Source organism: Ambystoma mexicanum, chromosome 11, assembly GCF_040938575.1.
Source record: "Ambystoma mexicanum isolate Mex_15411 chromosome 11, UKY_AmexF1_1, whole genome shotgun sequence".
Lineage (NCBI taxonomy): Eukaryota > Metazoa > Chordata > Amphibia > Caudata > Ambystomatidae > Ambystoma > Ambystoma mexicanum.
In genome coordinates, this window is record NC_090934.1 from 506,493,773 (window position 1) to 506,507,344 (window position 13,572).

Sequence of the window (13,572 nt, forward strand, 5' to 3'; positions counted from 1 at the left end):
TGTGGCTTCCCACATCACATGGTGGAATAACTGGTTTATCCACTTCCCCCAAGCCAGCTTGTTCACAGAGGCACAGCTGCCCCCCAGTTTCTCCCAAGAGGAAGCTATTTTACGATGCCCCCAATATAACATTTGCCTGAGTCCAGGACAGGCCTTTGTTCAACTCCCTGTAGTCCCCAGCTGCCACTCCCCTTTCAATCAACAGGGCCATGTGACCTCAGGATGCAGCCAGGCCTGGCAGCCAGGCCTGGGAACACAGCTGTTGATCCCGTTTCAACTCCTGTCGGGGGTAGTTGTCAGGCAGAATTCAGTTTCATTAAGCCAGGTTTCAGCTAAATGTCACTTTTTGTTCCCAGTTTAAATCACTTACAATTTTTACATATACATTAAATAATTACTTCCTTCAAGTCATTTCAGAATATAGTTTTACATTCTTCCACCTCTTAGCAAGTCTTTCCTTGGTCTGGTTTTGTTTCATTTGTTCAGTTTTACACAAAAGTCTGGTGGTTTTAAAACGCCGGCTTTCTGATAGTGGTGAGTACTGGTAATGCAACCATTTTTGGGATTAAGAAAATGAATTCCCCACAGTTCTGAGTTGCTTTTTGGCAATCAGCATTGCCATTCCCAATGGTTTCAGGCTACTGTGTGTGTAGCCCAATGGTGGTTTTAGGCAGTGCCCTCCTGTGCTCACAACATGGGCAAAAATGGGTGGCAGCCTATTCTTCATGTATTCTCTGGGCACTCTCTGGGGAGTTCTGGCCATCATGATGTTTTCCATGCCAGTACTGCCCAGTTTTATGGTAGGGCTTGGATGCATGGGTAAAAAATCCCACAAAATCTAATATTATTACTGCCCAATCTCTAGAGGAGTGTTAAGGCAAAAGAACATCTTGTAATAAGCATAAAGTATCCTTATTGACAAAGCTAATTACTTTTTTACTTCCTGAAAAAAACAAAAGTAGGGAGTAAAATGTTATCAGGGCCCTGCTTGTAACACTGACATATGAAGTGAAATGACAGGCACCCAATACAGCCCATAGTTTTGCCCAACGGTCCTCAACACATCCTAGGCAAAAATGAACAAGAGCCTTACTAAGATTTCATTAATATCAGCAATGCTCAGAGGTGCAACAGATTGAGTGCCTTCTTCTATAACTAGTTTATTCGTTTCTGCAATTCACTGTTTTAAGTTAAACCAGGTGCATGGGAATGCTAGAGGCAGAAAACTCAGATCACAAGGTTATATTGAAAAGCTGTCAGCAGCGGAGCATAGAAAGACACATAAGTTGTAGTTTCCTATACTCTTACTAGAGATTCCTATCCTTTGGTAAAAACAAACAACACATGTCCTTCACTGTACTGTACTGTAAATAAATGTGACTTGCACATTGCTGATTTGTTCTTCACCACCAAGGAATGTCCTCCTATGCCCTTCCCTTCATATCCCTGCCTGGCTCTTGTGCTAGACTCCAAAATAAGTCGACAGGGCTCTGTAAAAAGTGGGTGATTGTAGCAGTAAAACTCTCATTAGGATATGTTCATACCCACAATACTTTGCAAGCAAAACATAATTAAAACATCTCCATGATATTTTGGGCAATTTAAGAAAAAGTCAAGAAATTGCATGTACACAATAATTTTGATGTACATTTAAAATTGTTTTCAATGTACCCCACCCTAATAGTGTTGGGTAGGATTACACAGGTGCTCAGTAAAACAATTTTTTGGATTGGAGAAAGCTACCATATCATTTGTTAAGATATGTGCCCAATAGAACTTTGAAAACATGCAGATTGCGAGAAAAGCATTTTAGCTGCCTAAATATCCATCATCCAAATACTATGTACGGGTAATGCTAGGCATAGCCCATACCCATTATCCCTTGCAGGCTACGCAAATGATATCGCATTGTTGCTCTCCACTTATAGGGTAATGCTAGCAATGCTAAAATATGTGGCTTTAAAATGATTAACTTGCAAGAGGAACAATTCAAAGTGATTGTGTGACATATGTACAAAAATAGGAAGCATGAGGATAAGGTTACACATCCAAGTAGCCTGCTTACTTACAGTCAGTATCTGATTATTGAACTGATATTTGGGTTACATAGTATGGGAAACGCTTTTGCTAAGGCACCATGAGTAACAGAAAGTATGTGTCTTGAACGTTTTTTATATTGTAACAAACATAGTACATGTGGATGTAGGTACAAGGGTGGTAACCTTTCGCAGAGACAAGGTAGGCAGATTCAAGGTTATCTGGTAATATCTAAATAAAGTCTGAGGTGGAAGCGAGAATCATAAGGTCCAATATGGGATGGAGTCAAGTATCAGATTCCTGAGCGGGGAGGGAAGGATCCCCGCTGCTCACTTGGCTCTCCTAAAAGCAGTCCATAATGCTGCAGCGCGTCATATTATCGGTGAATGGAAATTTGACCAAATCACCCTCATCCTATGTGAATTACGTTGGTTTCCTCTCAGGGTCAGGAAACGGTTCATGACTGCATGCATCATCTACAAAGCAGTCACGAGTAGCACAACAGTGGACCTGGTGGCTAAGCTCCAAAGGTCTAGTGTTACATGGTCCTCGTGCAGCAAAACAACCAACCAGCTTGAATCACAATTTGTCTACAAAGAGAAGACCTGCAAACAATCCTTCTCAATCAGGCACCCACCATCTGAAACTCAATCCAATTGTCGGCTCGGAATGCCTTCAATTCTCCAATTTGGTAAAACTTCTCAAAGCATGGCTTTTTCAACACCACCTGACCAAGGACAAATTCCAATGGGCGCTTATACCGAAGCACAGATCTCAACTCATAATTCTACGCTATTGTTACAAGAGGCCAGCCCAAATGCTGGCTACACTCACTCTGTACAGTGCTCTGCTACTCTCACGCTAGGCCCATGCTTTAAACAATAAAATAAAAAAATAAAATATTCTTTTCTTGGAGCCACTTTTCAATATTCGTTCTTAACCGCTTGAGAGAGTGTTCTGTTTTTAGGATTTTTAAGGTTATGTTTGCATTGTAGGGTAAAATAAATAGGCTAAACCTGAATGTTAAGATTAGCTAGTATAATTTAGCTTTATTAAAGTAACTGATGTGGATTGTGCCTTATTGATTCTTGACAAGGTGGGAATTGTCTGTGTGTGCTGCTAAAACTCTTCTGAGTGGCACTCAGAGGAAAGTTGGGAAAGCGCACATGTGCACAGCTTTGAGGGAACATTGAGCAGGACCACATATTGTGTAAACATGTCTTCTATTACCACTTCTGTGATGTTCTCAATTGTCAAAGGTTTTGTGCTGCTCCTTAAGCTGCCCATGAAACCTCCAACAACCCTGCTGTGTTCTGCAGGCATCCCAAGGAGGCTAATACAAGGTATTATGTTCTCACAGATGAAGTGCCATTTTAGAGTCAGAGCCACTCTTGAAATTGGGCCCAATGTGATGACTTAAGAGCCCATTTAGCTCACCCTGGTGGTACCCGATACATTTGGGTGGAAATACCGAGTTGTAGGAATGGTATCACTACAAAACATTTTAGACCATTACTGGGAATCAGAAAACACATTTATTTGATAATATTATTGCACATTTCATTGCATAAATAGATGGGGGTTTGGAGTATTAATAAAGGTGAAGGGATATTGGATGGTCTGCAGGGGGTCTCCCCGCATTTATTTTCAAAGAAATGTGCAGAAAATTGAAAATAAAATGTGATGTGTTCGGATTCGCAGTTAAAAAAAATATATATATTCATGTATATCCGTAGAAATGGCTCTGGACCAAGCTCAGAGGGTAGACAGGGAAGGCTCTGTTCAGGTAAGGCCCAATCAAATCTATAAATACCCACTCTGCAGTGCTGTGTGGGCATTTACAGATGTCCATTTCTCAGGTGACCAGCAGGGGTTGCCCTCTAGCTCACTGGTGCAATTCGGGAACCAGGAATCTCTTCCTGCTTCCAGTTTCTTGTCTGCATGGAGCACAGTAACTGGAAGACTAGAGGGCAGCTGAGGAAGCACCTTTGTGTCATTTCTGGAACTAAACCGAAACGGAAATCAACATTTGTGTCTGTGTGTAGGTGAGTGTGCGAGGGTTGTATGCATGTGTTAATTTATGAATGCATGGGTTTATGCATGCTAGCGGGTTTCTGTGTATGTGCGCTTATGTATGCAAGGAAGTACCTGTGTAAGTGTGTACGTATGAATTAATGCAGAGTGAATCATATTAACAGGGTAATTCATGGAAATTCGCACAACAGTGGCGCAGGCGGCTGGCGCACAGTGTTCCCGTGCAATAGACTGCGCCAGCTGCGTGCGATAAAATCCATTTCAGCGCACAGGGTATTCATGGATTTTAGCCTCCAAAACCAGCCGTGGCGCAGAGTGGCGCAGCGACACTGCAGCAGCGCCAGTTACGCCCCCAAGAACGCCCTCGCACAATGAAAAGGCATAAAAATCCCCAATCCAGCGCAAAGGCCTGCGCCAACCCAAAACCAGTTTACCGGACTGCCATACAGCAAACGCCATGCGGGGAATGTGTATTACGGGTTTTGCAGTAACTTCCACACGCGAAAGGGCCTGTGCGAGCGGGGTACGTGTATAACTGCGGTTTGCGGGAAGTTTCACACGCGAATGGGCTGTGTACGTGTATTTCAGGGGTGCGTGGGAAGTATCACACATGAATGGGCTGGGTACGTGTATTCCAGGGGTGCGCGGGAAGTTCCACACGCGAATGGGCTGGGTACGTGTATTTCAGGAGTGCGTGGGAAGTTGCACGCGCGATTGGCCATGTGCGAGTGGTGTACGTGTATTCCTGGGGTTCGCAGGAAGTTTCACACGCGACTGGCCTGGTTACGTGTATTTCAGGGGTGCGCGGGAAGTTTCACACGCGATTGGGCTGGGTACGTGTATTTCAGGGGTGCGCGGGAAGTTGCACACGTGAATGGGCTGGGTATGTGTATTTCAGGGGTGCGCAAGAAGTTTCACACGCGAATGGGCTAGGTACGTGTATTTCAGGGGTGCGCGGGAAGTCTCACACGCGAATGGGCTGGGTACGTGTATTTCAAGGGTGCGCGGGAAGTTTCACACGAGATTGGCCTGTGTACGTGTATTTCAGGGGTGCGCAGGAAGTTGCACACGCGAATGGGCTGGGTACGTGTATTTCAGGGGTGCGCGGGAAGTTTCACACGCAAATGGGCTGGGTACGTGTATTTCAGGGGTGCGTGGGAAGTCTCAAACGCGAATGGGCTGGGTACGTGTATTTCAGGGGTGCGCGGGAAGTTTCACACGCGATTGGCCTGGGTACGTGTATTTCAGGGGTGCGCGGGACATTGCACACGCAAATGGGCTGGGTACGTGTATTTCAGGGGTGTGCGGGAAGTCTCACATGCAAATGGGTTGGGTACGTGTATTTCAGGGGAGCGCGGGAAGTTTCACACGCGATTGGCCTGGGTACGTGTATTCCAGGGGTGCGCGGGAAGTTTCACATGCGAATGGGCTGGGTACGTGTATTTCAGGGGTGTGCGGGAAGTTTCATACACGAATGGGCTGGATACATGTATTCCAGGGGTGCGTGGGAAGTTTCACAGGCGAATGGGCTGGTTACGTGTATTTCAGGGGTGCACGGGAAGTTTCACACGCGATAGGCCATGTGCGAGTGGTGTACGTATATTCCTGGGGTGCGCGGGAAGTCTCACACGCGAATGGGCTGGGTATGTGTATTTCAGGGGTGCGCGGGAAGTTTCACACGTGATTGGCCTGGGTACGTGTATTTCAGGGGTGCGCGGGAAGTTTCACACGCGATTGGCCTGGGTACGTGTATTTCAGGGGTGCGTGGGAAGTTTAACAGGCAAATGGGCTGGGTACGTGTATTACGGGGGTGCCGGGGTGTCCTACACGTGAATTGGCAGTGTGGGTCCTCCCAGGTGTTCCCTCTACACCCTCCACGGCCCCTGCAGGCAGCCCACACCACAGTGGACTACCCTGCACACCTGGTCATGTCCCGCAGGCAGCCCATCCACCATGGGCATGCCCCCCAGCAAAGCCACATGTCACCTTGCACTACTGCTCATCAACTCATGTCCCCCTGCACCCCCACCCCCCAGCAGTGCGGGGCACCTGCCAGCAGGCCCCCACTCATGTCCCCCTGGACCCCCACCCCCCAGCAGTGTGGGGCACCTGCCAGCATGCCCCCACTCATGTCCCCCTGCACCCCCACCCCCCAGCAGTGCGGGGCACCTGCCAGTAGGCCCCCACTCATGTCCCCCTGCACCCCCACCCCCCAGCAGTGCGGGGCACCTGCCAGCAGGCCTCCAATCATGTCCCATCCATGTCCCCCTGCACCCCCACCCCCAGCAGTGCGGGGCACCTGCCAGCAAGCCCCCACTCATGTCCCACTCATGTCCCCCTGCACCCCCAACCCCCAGCAGTGCGGGGCACCTGCCAGCAGGCCCCCACTCATGTCCCACTCATGTGCCCCTGCACCCCCACCCCCCAGCAGTGCAGGGCACCTGCCAGCAGGCCCCCACTCATGTCCCACTCATGTCCCCCTGCACCCCCAACCCCACCAGTGCGGGGCACCTGCCAGCAGGCCCCCACTCATGTCCCCTTGCCCCCAGGTCATGACAATCCAAAATCATGGCCCTTATGGCCAGCCTACCCAGCACAAAGACCCAACCAAGTATTGCATCCACCCACATCGAAAAGGCAATTACATGATACAACCCCAATGGCAAGTATGTAAATGAACACCTGTCCGTCACACACACACAATGGGTGCAAGTGAATCTCAAAGCACTAATCATGACATGCATGAAACCAATGAGATAATACCACAAATGGAAGTATTAAAAAACATATATTGAAGATAACATGAACGTAAATCAAATCAAACACACAACAATGGGAATAACAAAAGAAATGGTCCATGTCCGGTAAATAATGAAAAACAAGAAATAATAAGCCAAAGAAATCCAAATAGGAATGGTGTCCAAAGTCACAGTCCAAATAATAAAATTCAAGGTTTAAAAGAAAGTAAAAACCATTGCTCCATGGTGAACACAAAAAAAATATAAAAAAAGATGAATCCAATGTAGAACTATGTACAATCGAAGAATCCAGGGTCCATGATCCCAACTCAATAAATGAAACCTGCAAAATACTACTACCTAATAAAAATAACTATATACAAAAATGTGGATCAGTGTTCAAGCGGTCCAAAATAAAGAAAAAACAAAAGGAAACCTAACAGTAACTAACTATTTACAAGGGCAGCGGGCAAGTCCAACGGCTCACTGGTTTATGTCCCAGGCCAGGGCATCATCGAACTCCTGCTCAATGTCCTGGAGGCGTTCCTCTTCCATGGCCCCGAGGGTTCACAAGGACGATGACATCCGGATCTCCAGGTCCCTGCGAATGGCCTCGAGGCACTCGGCCCGCCTCAGGGCCCTCCGCATGGAGTTCTCCGCCCTGACCATCGTGAGCCGTGCCTCTTCCACCCGCTGCCACTCCGCATCTATGGCATGGCCCAACCGCTGCCACACGGAAGACACTTCCCGTCCAGGGCCCTCCTGCCCTCTGGCCGATGCCTGCCCCTCCGATGATGAAGGCCCCGAGCCATCACGGCTCCCACCTTGTTGCTGCTGCTGCTGCTGCTGTGCTGCTGACTGTGCCCTGTCTCTTGCTGCCTGCGCATCCTCCTCCGGCTGGGGTGCAGTTGTTGATGTGGCCACCCCTGCTGGACGTACGACTCCCAACTGTGGCAGGGATGTGTCCTCCACCAGCCTGGCCGCAGGGTCAGAGGCAGCTCCATAGGGTACCCAGGTGATACATGGGTGGGAAGATGGCATGGAGGACGACTGGAGCATAGGGGGTTCAGTTGGGGGGGGGTCGGAACAAGGTCCAGAAAACGGAGGAATCCGGCCCTGGTGAGCTGGCCCAGTGGGTCAACGCGGTCAACGAGCCATGTGAGAAGACGTGCAGTCTCCTCATGAAAAGACTGCAGGTCAGCTCGCATGGCACGTTGCCGCAACGCCACCCCACCCAGGACAGTCTCAACCCGGTGCCGGATAGCCACATCCGCAGGGAGAGGAAGGCCAGTTGGTGTAAGCCAATCCCCTCCCGGGGAACAGGTCTGGACGTAGGCATCCCTGCTGGTGCAAGATGATGCAGTGACAGGATCAGGGACAGGCCTGCACACAGGCACCTCCGCGGCGGCCTGTGCAGCCTAATGTCCCTGCCCCTGCACTGCACCACTAGCACCAGTGGAATCCCAACCTCCAGACCCCGTCTCTGTCCCTTGTACGGCCTCCTCCTCCACCAAACCCCCCACCAACCTGGATGACTCCGTGCCATCTTCCTCCGTCAGACCCTGTGGGTCTCAGCTGCCCCTTCTGCTGCCGAGGAGTCGAACTCTGACCTCCGCCTCTTGGACCTCCCCTCGGCAGCTGCGACATGGGACGTGGCACCGAACTCCTCACTCCCGACGAGATGACAACCTGGGAGGGGAGCCGGGCCTTGCGTCTCCGGCTGGCGGTGCGATCCCTGCCGCTGTGCCCCACAGCACCCTCTCCGCCCTCTTCATCAGTTGACACTTCAGACAGGGAGAGATAGGAGACAGGCATCAGGGCACTGTACAATGGACTCATACACACATGACAGTTGCACACGAGTGTCATTGTCAAACTTCAGACATGGCATCATAATCCCCAACACACATGTCATTTAAACTCACACACATGAGCTATTCCACAGCCATATTGCAACAGCCAGCACCATCCATACACATACAACAGCATGAACTGCCAAAGGTGAGCCCGACATCACATTAAACACAAGTAGTGCACTAGACATGCACACACGCCACCACACTCACATGCATGTGTACACCTCCTACGACTGTCGCAGTGATGAGAATTGCACCCATGTGACATCTGGAAATAAGTCTTCTACACATCAGTGTCCCAGGAATCCATGTTGCATCACTGTTGCACCCTTGTTAAATACACACACATGCACATGCAGACGGTGCAGACACATGCAGCTGGAACCGACATCCATGTGTGAAACCACAACCATCCCAACTTACATACACAGTCATCCAAACATGTGTGCCCAGACATCAGCATTTTGCATGCAAGCTCACACACACATGCACCATCCATGTGTCACACATGAGACACCTCACATGTGTCAGCCTCACGCCCTGTACATAAATGGCTCGACAAAAACACATGTGCAACCTGCACACTACTGGCACACCACCACACGCACAGCATACAATCAGTATGCATGTACACTTACCGCTCGACTCCAGACGGGTCTGCCTCCCAAGGACCTGGACGTGGAGCGCTGGGGATATGCGTTCCAGGACCCTCATCTGATCTTCCGACAGGTGGCCCCAGCGCCCCTTAGCATCCGCTGCCTTCAAGAGGCGCCGGGCCTTGCTGAGGGTCCTGGACCTGAAGTCCTCCCAGCGCTTCTTGACATGATGGAATAGGCGGACTGCCACCCCCTCCGTGTTGATGGCAGTCACAATGTCCGTCCAGATCCGGGTCCGTCCTTCCTTGTCGGCGCGAGAACTTCCATAGAGGGCATCATACTGCCCCAGGACTTGCTCCACCAGGACACCAACTTTGGTGGCAGTGAAGCTGGTGACCCTCTGCCTCTCTGGCTGGGGGTTGCCAGTGGTGCCAGATGGTGTAGTGCCCGACATGGCAACCCCAGAGGCAGGAGTGGGTGGGCAACTGGGTCCTGGGGTTGGGCTGTGGAGCGAGATGGTACTCCAGTCGGGAGTCTACGGTTCCAGCAGGGGTGGTCGCAGCAACTGCACCCCTGGCTGATGTGCAGGCAGCAAATAGCAGGGCACGTGGGCAGCAGGCAGGCAGCAGCAGATGGCAGGTGGGAGCGTGCTCGGGGCTCTGGGGGGCAGTAATTCGGCCTTCTGGGCAGGAGCGTGGTCTTCCGTGTGCTTACGCGTGGCCAGCTTGATATGGAGTGATTTGGAGCGTGAAAATCTTGCACGTCAGCGTGTAATTTGAGGAAAGGCCCTTAGCGCGTAAGCCCGTCAGCACGCGTACGCAATTTCATTGGACCAAAGGCCCTTAGTGCGTAAGCGCGTCTGTGACATGCGTGCGCAGGCATTTCCCTGTACACGGGTGCATGTTACACGTCCAAGAACTGCACGTCCGAGTGTCAGCTCGTGTAATTGGAGGATAGGGCCTTAGCGCGTATACGCGGAAGTGACGTGGGATGTGTGGGCCGGTTCAAAAGACATGTGTAGTACGTCATTTCCTTGTACTTGCTTTTCGTGGAGAGCGAGTGGGTGAATTCTGTACTTCTTGTCGGTTCACAAGCGATTTACTTCACAGCGTTTCTAGTTCGTACTCCCTGTTACCTCTGACAGCTTTTTTCTGATTTTCTGTTGGGCCTGTTTCCTCATACAGCGTTCACTTCTTCTTTTGTCCTGTCTCCTCAGACAGTGTACAATTCTTCTTTTGGCGGGCGTGTTGCCAACGCGCACACACGCATATTTTTCATGCTCATTTTCCAGGCAGACTGTGAGTCACGCACATATTTACCAAATGTGCTTGCCCCGTGTGTCGCGTACCCCTTCAGAGGTCATTGTGGGCTGCGTGTAACACGCGTACGTTCATTTTTGTGTTTCTGGGTGCCACAGCGTAGTGCAGGTTCATTTTTCCACGCACATGGTCTACGAGGGGTTGCGTGCACGTTATATTCTGTTTTTGGGGCGCCTGTGCGCTGTGTGACCCATCATCTTTCCCCAGGGGTCACATACAGCCTTGCTAGAGCACTAGGGTACGAATTCCATCTAGTACCCTACCCCTTTGACACCTAATTGCCCAGGACAATAGTTTACTGCAACTCCCATACGCACAACAACATCAGTGCCATGGTTGGGAGGCGACCAAGTGGTAAGGGTGGCAAAGGTGGCCGAGCCTCAAGAGGTGGCCATGGTGGGTGCGGTAGGGGACATGGCTGGGATTTGCAGGGTACCCCTAGCCCCCCATGTGTGGAGGACCAGTCAGTGACACCCATGCCCCCCCCATTGTTGAGGAAAACGTGGCTGACACCATCTCTGATCAGCCCTTGTTGGACCGGCCCATTGTGGCACCTGACCTGGCCGAGGGTGACTCCCAGGCTGACTTCCAGGTCGCCAAGTCTAGGCCACGTGTGGCAGTGCAAGTTGGTGTCACCAGGCCACGTGGACCAGGGGCAGCTATGTCATCTGCTGCCCCGAGTAGGCAGGGTGGGGAGGCTGCAGGGGCAGCTGCAGCTCCATCCACCCCAGCTCTGACTCTCCCAGCCAGGGCAGTGTTGGTCCCAGTCCATCTTGCTAACGTTCCCCCTGACTACGTAACACTTCAGCCAATGCCTGCACCAAGTCCCATGCTCAGTGTGCATTCCCACACTCCAACTACCCAGTCCACCGGTGCTCCTGCCCCTAGTGGCCAGAGCGCGTAGGCCACTCAGGATCCCCACCACCTTCCAAAAAAAAGAGGAAGAGTGCTCGTCCACTACAGGCTGATACCCCAGACACAGCTACTCAGCCCGTCACGCAAAGGAAGCCTAGCTTCAATGATGCCGAACGTGATGCACTTGTGCAGTATGTGTCCGCACACGACAACGAAATGTTGATCACTTCAGGGTGCAAAACCACACCTGCCCGACGTCAGGCACACTGGCAGACTGTCGCGGACATCATAAGTGCCCTTGGATCAGTGAGGCGCACAGCTGGTGAGTGCTACAAGCGCTGGAATGACCTTAAGCGCAGGACAAAGAAAAAGCTGGCCTCAAGTCATGCCGCTACTCTGGTGACTGGAGGTGGGTCTCCCCAAGAGGACATTGAACTCACTGTACATGAGTCTGTTGCTGGGACCTATGTCACAGAGGAACAGATCCAAGGTGTGGGAGATCTGCCAGATTACGAGGCATTGTCCGGTGAGTGCACATGCATGTGTGTGTGATCCATGTGTATGTTGTGTGTGTGAGGGGTTCTGATTGAGTGCCAGGTGAGGGTGTGTGTGCCTGAGTGGTTTGGATCACCCATGTGGTTCATCCAAAACATTCTGCGCCCCTAGATTTGGGTATTACAGTATCCCTTCTGCCCACAGTAGACTTTTTGTGCAACATCACGCCAGTTGCCCTTGAAGTGGTATCTTGCAACAACATTGTTCCGTATTTCTCATTGTTCATTCAGGCTGATTGTTTTGATCCCCCCACTTTCACTACGCATATCTGAGAACTATTGTCAAACGATATGTGACATGCCTATGGTACATGCCATCTGTGTGATGGCATGGTCATGTATGTGGATTGGACATGCCACTCACAGGCCAATGTGTGATGGCTCTGCTAGCCAGCATGCAGCCAATGTGTTGCTCTTCCATCTTGGTGTCATCAGTGTCTGACATTTTCCTCCCCTTCAAACTCAGTGACAGTGCATGCATGGGAGGGTTATAGTCATGTGGGACATGTGTCAATCAACTACTGGTTCTGTACCTCGTGAGGCCTAATTGTGTGCCATGGTGCTAATGCCTGTTTCCATTTTTTGTCTTTCATGTTTCTGCAGGGGATGACGCACTTGATGCTGTTGAGGGTGTGGAGATGGTGCAGACCCAGGAGGGATCTCAGGCACGACCGTGCACCAGTGGGGGACGGGGTGTGGTGGTGGGTGAGAACCCACTCTTGCTGCAGATCGTTCTCTCCAGGGGTGTCCCTGGGTGCACCTCACCAGACCTCTTTTCGGGTGTTGATTCAGATGATGAGACCTATGTGGCTTCAAGGTAGGTGTTTCTGGGAGGGATTCTGTTCTCTCCGACCCACCTGCACCAGGGGTACAGCCCACTATGGGGATGTCAGTGTTGGTAGGTCCGCCTTTGGTGGTTACGGATGCAGGGCCACACTCCGCAACATCTGATTCTGTTCCTGGGCCAGCAGATCAGATGGGGAATGCAGTTCTGCAGCCTCAGGCAGTGCCGACACAGCAAGGCACAGTTTGCCTTGCCCCAGACAGGTGTGGTGCCCGCCAACGCGTTGGCCGTACGCCACCAGGCAATATCGCATGGGAGAGATCCATATACGGTATAGCAAACCAACAGGCAGCAGCATCTGAGATGATGGCTCAAGCTATGGAGAGGGTGGCCACTTCCATTGTCCCCCCAGAGAGGCAGATGGAGCAACTACAGCAGGGAACAGATTCAGGGACGACATGTTGGTATCCAACAGGGACAGACGGGCGGCCCTGGACACTCTGCGGGAAGCCATTTCTTTAGAGTCCCAGGGCCAGAGGGAAGCCCTGGGGGGAGAAGTCCGTCACCTCAGGCAGACTCTTGTGGAGCTTGAGGCTTCCACTGTCACGAGGACAGAACAGCTGCTGGAGGGTGTCACACGTACGCTCTCAGCAGAGATGCAGGCAACTCGGGAGGAGGTCCGGGCATCACGTCAGGTGGTGCATGGGGATCTCCGCACCATAATCCTCCAGAACAAGACCTTCCACACCTGCATGCTTGCTGCCATGGAGGACCAGATTGGGCTTTGCGTGGGCTGCCT